Here is an 8,655-nt window from a genome sequence, read left to right on the forward strand (position 1 = left end):
TGGTGCTGAACATTGCACCTGGCAAATAGTAGGAACTCAGTAAATGTAGGCAATTGACTAGAACTGAAGAAATGGGATTCAGAACCACAGAAGCTACAGACAATCTGACTTAGGCTTCAGAGCCCCCAGAGAAGCTTCCAGGTGCAGAGGACTGGACGCAGGGCGACCACCGCTTTTGTGGGTAATTCCCAGCTCCCCAGGGTGCTGGCCATTGCCCACCCAGGCCTAATTTGCCCTGCTAATCTGTTACGTCTTGCCCGGTAATTTAGCATTTTCAGACAGTTATGGTTAGATTCTGTTTATTTTTCCAAACCCCACAAAAGCCCCATAATACAGCAAGGGAGTGAGCAGAGAAGGAGGGGGATGAAGTTTTTGTAGAAATATGAACTCAAGGTTCACATGCTCTTCCCCATCTGCAGGACAGCTGTTGCGGCGCCCTGTCCAACCCGAAGGCTCCAGCAGTCCATTGCAAGGGTTTCTTGCGGGCTTCTCCCACTGTCATTCATCTCAGACAATGTGGCCTTGAAATCAAGGAGTGGAGATCTGCCAGCTACTGCCCCCTGACAGCAGGCCTCACCCCTTCACCTACCTCTTTCCTCTCTCCATCCGTAAGAAGTGGGTCATTCCTTCCTTTAATCAGGGGCGAGGGCAGGGGATGTAAGAGCTGGGAAAAAAGATTTGTCCCTTATATGGCTGAGAAGGGAGTTAGGAGTTCAGGTGGGCCAGCCCCTAACCTAACCTAACATAATCCTAACATAACCTAACCTAACTTAAACCTAACCCAGCCTAACATAACCCTAACCCTAACCTAAACTAACAAGACTCCAACCCTAACCTAACATAACATAATCCCAACCCTAACATAACCTAATCCTAACCTCACTTAACCTGGGGCCCCAGGCAGACTCGGTTTCTTCCTGGGGAGGTTGCCATGTGTCTCTGCCCAGCTTTATCTGTCAATGGAATTTTGCTGAATGAACAAATGAATGAATGGATGGATGACAGCTTAGAGAACTGACTGAAGTTTGGCAAGAAACAGGAGGACAAGGCCGAGGTCGTTATCTCCCCAAATGCCCTCATGCCCCTTGGGAAGAAGAAAGGTGAATGTGGGAGAGGCAGAAAAGGATGTGTTTAAATGGAGCCATAAAGCATACAGAACAAGGTAACTAAGGTTTAAAAAGGCCTGTCATCATCTAACCACACCTTTATTTTTCCATGGGTGGGCAACAACACCCTGAGGGGCTACTGATCTGGGTGACCTTAAAGTCACAGAATCAGAGTGAGGACTTGGACTTTTGACTATTTCATCCCTGATAAAATATGGATCTCCTCTTCCCCACATTCACCTTAAACTCATGCATCCAGGAAAGCACCTTACCTAACATGGGGGGGCCTCTTTTGGGGGGGTTTCTTAATACTAATGGGTTCTGAACTTAGTTTGAGTTTATTGTCCTTGAGGCCTTTTGATATTTGCCTCCTGGCCTCGAGGCCTCCCCCACGTAAGAAGATGGGTAGGTGTAGCAGAAGCCAGCCACATGGGGCCTGTTTTACCTCAGGTTGGTCCCATGAGAGGTTCTGACTTGGGTTACTAGCAAGGTGCTAAGTCTTGCCTCCTAGAAGTTTGTTCCAGGGCTTTGCAGTCTTGGGAATTTATGCAGCCTTCAGCAAAGGTGTTCAGGCCTCCCCCAATGACCAGGGCCTGGGGCAGGGACATATATTTCATCCCTTTATAAATGACTTGGGTGTCCCAAACAGGTCCCATCACTCCCAAATCCCAGCTCAGGATTTTTTAACCAAGTACATAGTTAGAGGAAAATATAATCCACATGTATCTGACTCACCGATCTCTAAATTATCGGAAAGTCTGATTCTGGGGAGGGTTTGATATGTACTTTGTTTCTTTCAATTTTTGGACTGGCGGGTCAGCCAAGACAAAATAAACAGCGACCCTCAGAGATGGAAGGAAGCTTCAAGTGGAGCGTGACTGGCAGGCTTCTCCCCTGAGCCCACCTTGGGACAGTAGGCACCGCAGGACAGGGAGCTTACCTAAATCCCAGAAACATCCCTTAATGAATCCAACCCCCAGCTCCCCTTCTGCTTGTCCTTCTGGAATGCTGAGCCCCAGGTGAGGACAATCATTCAGCCCAAAGATGGTGTCAGACCTCTGCAAATCTATCTGCCTAGGCAACTCTCCTCTCCAGCTGGGGTCATTTCTGAAGGGACAGCCCAGCTTCGCAGCGCTCTGCCGGTCTGGCTGCCTTTGCTTCCTCAACCAGCAGGAGTTGGTCCCATGAACGCTGCCCAGTAATTCTACAGGAAAATATCAGAGTCAGTTTCCAGGGGAACCCGACCTGAGATAAGAGTGTTTCCGGCAGAGGGAATGGGCACTGGGATCCCATTTCTTCCTGTGTCCTCTGGGACCTTTCCCATTATCCCTTCTATTTTTCCTAAATCTTCAAACTCACCTCTGCTTAGCATAGATACTTATTCAAGTCTCTCCCACGTTCAAAAACAAAAAGCAAACCTTCCTTTTACCTGAAGTCCCTCTCTGGCTATTGCTCCGTACATCGTCCCTCTTGGTCAAGCTTCTCAAAAAAGTAACATGTCATTTCTCCTCCCATTCACTCCTGAGCCACTGTTGTCTGACATCACCATTAACACGCAAATGCCCCTCTTCCAAGTCACCACCAGTGGGCGCTCTTCAGTCCTTTTTCTCAGTTGGCAGTGGATTTAATGCCATCTATCTTCCAGTCTTGACCACTTTGCTCCTTGGGTTTGTGTGATCCTGATCTTTCCCGAATCTCTTTCTATGATTTTGGAGGATTCTGTTCAGTCCTTTTTGGGGCCTCCTCTCTCCTCTAGGTCCATAAATGTTGGTTAGGATTTCCCATAGCTGTCCATGGTGATCCCATAATCCCCATCTTCTCTTCTCACTCTCCGTAGGCCCCATTTCTGGCTAAGCTACACCCTCCTGCCCAGAACCTCACATCTGCACTTCCTGCAAAAGGCTGTCTTCTGAACTCCACCTTAAGTTCTCTGAGATATCTCAGGACTCATTAGCAGGACTCTCTCTACTCTTGAATCTGCTCATATTTCTGGAGACCCCCGTCTTGGAGAAGGGTGTCAACATTTCCCTGGGGTCTCTGCCTTATCCCCAACATCCAGTCCCCAAGTCCTGCCAATCTGACCCTGGGAACATCCATGCCCTGTGCTCCAGCCCCTCCCTGCTGCCTGCATCCACCTTTCGCTTCCTGATGGCTCTGGCCATCCGACCGGCTCCCCCTCCACCAGCCTTGGCCGTGCTCAGTCCATACGACATGTAGCAGCCAGAGCAGTATTTTTATGGAACATATCTTTTCCATCATTCCTTTACTTAAAATTTTTCAGTAGCTTTCATCACTGTCAGGATAAAATCTAAGTCCTTCCGCATAGCAGAAGAAGTCCCGTATGGTCTGGTTTCTGTCTGTCAGTCAGCCGGGTCCCAGCTCCCCTTCCCGCTCCGCCCCTGCATGCTGCAGCAACACTGAAGCTCATTGTCCTGACTCCCAGAGCGCAGCAGGTTTCCCCAAAGCTCTGCGTCTCTGCCCTTGCTCCTTCCTCTGCCCATGTTCCCTGTTCTTGGCTTGTCTGCCAGGAAAACACCTAGTCATCTTTCCAGGTGCAACTCACGCACTAGACCCTCCTGGGGGCTTTCTCTAATTTCTCCAGGCAAATTTGAGTGCTCTTTCCCCAGCTTCCCTCTACTGCACTTTGTACCTGCCTGCCCTGGGATAATGATCTTGCTGCGTTTAATTGCTAATTGAAGTAGGAGCCTCTGTCCACTGCTTTATGCATATAACCTTCTTGAGAGTTGGGTCCATGACTTATCTTTGCATCTCCTATACAAAGCACAGGGCCTGGTATATGATAGGCACTGCTAAATGCTTAATTAGTAATAATGCCTGGCTTTTTTTGAGCACTTCCAATAAGGCCAGAGAAAGTGCTAAGCATTTCAGATTCCATTCGTCATTTAATCACACAATGGCTATTACTCTGTGAGGTAGGTGCCATTATCTCTATTTTAAATGAGAAAACGGAGACTTAGAGTGGTTAGGTAATTCTCTCAAGCTCATAAGTGGCAAACAGATGTGAACCAGGCTCTTGATGAGGCAGAGTGCATGCTGCTATTTTCGGTTGTTCTCAATGATAGACATTCAGTAGGGATTCCGGGAACAGCTCTCAGGACCTGCTTTACATGCTGTCAGATCCCCATTGGCCCAGCTTGCACAGGCTTCTGCCCATTAACTTGGGCCTTGGGGCCTGCCCTTGGCAAACAAGAGTTTTTTGACCTTCCCAGGTCAGCCAGTCTTTCTCACTGCTAGAATCGCAAAGCCCTGCCCACACTCTTCCAGATCTGATGCCAGGTTTCCTGCTCTCCTGGCTAAGATGTATCCTGACCATTGCAGACTTACAGGAGCAACACTCAGCAATGCTCGGTTCTTAGGCTTGTCTGGCCAGGAGGTCCGTCATGGCCCTTACCTTGTAGATTCAGCCCTCTTAGCCTGGCAGGTCCCTGACCCAGTGCCCCCCTTGCCTTGCCCTAGAATGAGACCTCTTTGCCTGCTCATGCCGACAGCAGCTCAGGGGCCAGCCAGCCAGCCAGAGAAGGCAGAGAAGTGAGGGGACACTTAGGAAGGTCCCTGAGTGCTGAGAAATGCCAAGGGAAATGCCAAGACTGGGAGGACAGGAGGGTCTACCTGGTGACCCCCACACCTGCTGTGGGGGAGCTCATACCTGAACCCTGCAGCCGTAGGCCCACTGTCCACATTTTTTTCTCCGTCACTGCTGCTCACCATGGCAAAGTTGTAATGAGAGTACAAGTGACCTGCTCCTGACTACCAGCACCAATGATTTGTATTCACTCCTACTGCTGTGTGAATGATGACTTGTCCCTGAGTATAATTATTGTATGAACTATGGGCAATCATTAATGAACCAGACTTGGACTTTAGAAATATTCTGGGGCCATATTGATTGGAACAGTGAAACTATTTCAAATGATAATGCTTTTGTTTGTAGGTCATTTTTTTTGTTATAAAGTACTTTTACATATATCATCTTGTTTCAACTTGATTAATACAGATTTTTGTTCATACAGTATAGGGAAGTAGAACTGGGATTTAAAATCCTGCCACATTCATCTATCACTGGGACCAAGTGCCAGTGCCGGAGACTTAACATACAGCATTTATTAATCTTTACAGCAACTGCACAAGATGGGAATTTTAGAGACGGAAGTTAGGTATGCTGCCCACTGTCCCACAGCTAATAACAGAGGAGCCAAGACCTACAGCCAGATATGCCTGTGCCATGCCCTGCTGCCCGATGCCGGGCCTGGGGTCTGTGGCCATCTCCAGCTGTCACCTCCTGTGCTCCAGGCTGCAGTGCAGGATTAAACAACACCACCTCCCCTCACCTCCACTGCCTTGATTTGCTTATTAAACAAGTTGCTGGGGTTAACCTCTCATCTCGCTAGCCTAAGATAATTTTTGCCTTTTTGTTCCCTGGGTAGAACACAGGCTCTAGGTAACCAACGTTACCTCTGATTTACTGAGGAGGCACCTGGCACCTAGCTGTGAACTGGATGCCACAGGAAGCCTCCGTTCCCCAGGAGAAGACAAGGCAGTTTGGGGGACGTTCCCAGGTAAGGGAAAAGGTCATTGTGACAGCAGTGTGGGAGGCATGCTGCTCAGGCCTGGTTGAGAACGTCATTCTCAAACTAGGCATGGACTTTACTGTCTAATGGTCACCACTTGAGATTCTGCCATCCCCTTTAAATGGCCCCAACCACAAAGGCCTGGCAGGGGAAGGAGCCTTTTGTGGGGAAGTGGGAAGAGTTCTGGTCAAGAGTTCTGCTCCTACCTCTATAAGGGCCCTTCTTGAGATCTTGGCTAATCTCCTTCCCCAGGGCTTCCATTTGTTGAACTGGTTCCTAAAGCATCCTGACCTTAGCTCCCTAACATCAAGTGGTCCCTAGAGCTAACTTCAGCGGTTCTCAAAAGAGCTCCTCCCTCCTGAGCGGGCTCATGGACCACCAGCCCAAGCCTCCAGCCAGGGCCCTGCGTCACCAGGCATCCGAGGTCCCACTGGTCCCAGCACCCTGGCAGGAGGTGACCATCTCAGCCACAGCGTTGAATGCAGCCTGTATGTTTGGGGCAGCCCAGCGGGGGCTCCATGGACAGCAGGAGCACGAGCTAGTGCATGTGAGTGAGTGTATGTGTAAGCGTGCAGTGTGTGAGTGTTTATTTGTTCTAGGAGCAGTTGCTAAGTCGGGAGTGTTTGCCAGCAGAGAGCTGAGTGCCGTGTTTGTTTACGTAGCAGAGTGCAGGGAGGGGCAAGGGAGAGACAAGTGCACGCTACGTCCAAGTAGAGCTGGTTTAGAAGCCACTTAGCGTGGTCCCGTTCTGTGGGTGCTGCCGGTTCTAGAAAGCACCCCACCCCCCACGCCTTCAGGGACATGGGCTCTGGTTTGCCTTTCTCAGCAGCTGCTCTAGACCTGACCCCCTCCCGAGCAGGGAAAAATACTTATTCCCCACTGGGGTGGCTGGCCCATCTTCCCTTCCTGCTGGGCTCTCCTGGCTTCAGGGCCTAGAGAAGGTGGGGGAGAAAAAGGAGGCGCTGGGTCTGATGGCAGAACAACCAGAGTCTAATCTAATTCCAATAACTGCGTGGCCTGCGGCAAGTCCTCAGCCTTACTGGGCCTCACGTTCCTCCCCTATAGAATGACTTGAGAGCTGCCTGGCAGCTATACAGTTGTTTATATAGATATTGCAGATAAATATATACAAGTTTCTCCCCATCCCACTGGACCTGTAAGCACAGAGCCTGCTCCTCTAATCTCAGTCCCCTCCTGTCCTGCCCAAGATCATAGCCACCCCTTAGCTTAGACTTGGCCTTTTGACAGACAGCACATCTGTGCAAGATGGAAGCTTGCAGCCTCCTGGACCCCTGTCCTCTGTCTTACAGGTTCTGTTTTGGTTGTATATCCCCTGTCTTCAGGAAAGAGAGAAAATGAGAGGGAAAAGGAGAGAGAGAGGGAGGGGGGTGGGGCAGAGATGACAAATTATCAAGAGACCCACCTGACCACCTGATCGTCTTCAACCATAGGGCAGGAAGGACTATTTCCCCAGAAGCTGGGGCTGGCTGAATTTCAGGGCTAGTCCTTCCCAGCTGGGTGGCCCCAGGGACTCCCCAGAGGCTTCTCTCTCCTTTCGCCCACCCTGAGGCCCCAGCAGTGCATCTGCAAGCCTCTGAGAGAGCACTGGCTCCCCAGACACAGGCTGGCTGGCAGCCAGGGGTGGTGTTCTGGCTCCTGCACCAGCCAGAGGGGTGGCAGGAAGGCCCTATTAATCCCCTGGGAGAAAGCTGCTTGGCAGACAGAGAAGAGTGGCTGCCTGCACTCTGCCCCTACCCCAGGGCACAGAACACTGTGCCCCAGAGTTTTTCAGAGTTTTAGGGCCGTGGTGTTCTATCCACACCCCCAGGGTGCTTGGGCTGCGGCCCCGGGTGGGCCTGGGGAGGGAAGGCAGACGGGGCTCTTACCTTTCACGTTAAGCCTCTCCTGTTATCTATAGCTCACCCGGGTTCCTCTAAAAACCCTGAGGAATCGTGAAGAAAGTGGGTGTTTTGCCCCCCTCCAGCCTTCTCTGGCGCCCAGGGGCCCTGGACTTTCCCCCAAATATTTGGAGAGCCACCAGGACTGCCAGACTCAGGTCTACTCACTAATTCCTCCTCTTCTTCCTTATGCCAATGCCTCACCACCCACTTCTGCCCCCAACGTATAAACACACACACCGAGTCAGCCTTCTGCCACTGAGGCTGCCTGTCTGCTGGTGCCACATAGAAACAGATGAAAAGCTGGAAAAATCACCTCAGGGCCAAAGAGAATCAGTGTGGAAAAAGCAGGGAGTGAGTGAAAGCAGATACAGAGAAGACAGCCAGCTGGGGAGGTGGTGTTCTGCCCAGGAGGCCTCCTGCTGTTGCCCCATGGGGCCAGAGCCGGGCAGTGGGGGGGCCCTAGGCCTAGGCCCAGGCTTGGTCTGCCTTCCTGCTCACTGGCGTGCAACCTTCGAGGGGTGGCCAGGCCTCTGCTCCTCCTGTGGTCCTGCCCTAGTCTAGATCTGGGAAACAGGATGCCCATCCCCTAAGCCAGTCCCTCCAGTGCTTGGCTGTTATTGGGCGAGCTGGACACCAAAGGTCAAGCTTTTCTTGCTTCCTGTCTCCACCTCACCTCTATCCCATCCCAACCAAAAAGCATGGTACCAAAGTAAGGCTTGAACTTGGGATGTGAGTAGGGTGGATTTCACTCTTACCAACAGCAGACAAGGAGCAGATGTGGTCTCAGGTTGAGAGATCTCTACATTCCCTAGAAAGCTGGTGCCATCTGAGCCACAAGGGCCAGTGAAGGGCTCAGTGCTCTCAGCGCAGGAGGGGTTGGCATCATGGGTGCTGATAATGGTCAGGAACAAGAGTCAGTGGAGAGAACTGCCTTCCGGTCCCCCAGGCCGTGGTGTGGTTCTGGCATTCCCCAGGCGAATGCCCCAAACAAAGCCAGGTCCACTGTGCCCAGGTGGACCACTCCCAAACCCACTGCTGTCACAGATCATTTTCCAGAAA

At 51.1% G+C, this 8,655-nt stretch overlaps 1 long non-coding RNA gene across 1 annotated transcript; it reads right to left on the reverse strand.

The window, feature by feature from the left end:
- Window positions 1–286: 286 nt before the first annotated feature.
- Window positions 287–7,106, reverse strand: LOC140850017 (uncharacterized). Its single transcript, XR_012132646.1, has 2 exons — window positions 4,774–7,106; window positions 287–521 (listed from the first exon to the last, which is right to left on the reverse strand). It is a non-coding gene; the product is annotated as an uncharacterized lncRNA (long non-coding RNA).
- Window positions 7,107–8,655: the final 1,549 nt, after the last annotated feature.

The sequence above is a fragment of the Manis javanica genome, chromosome 6, assembly GCF_040802235.1.
Source record: "Manis javanica isolate MJ-LG chromosome 6, MJ_LKY, whole genome shotgun sequence".
NCBI lineage: Eukaryota > Metazoa > Chordata > Mammalia > Pholidota > Manidae > Manis > Manis javanica.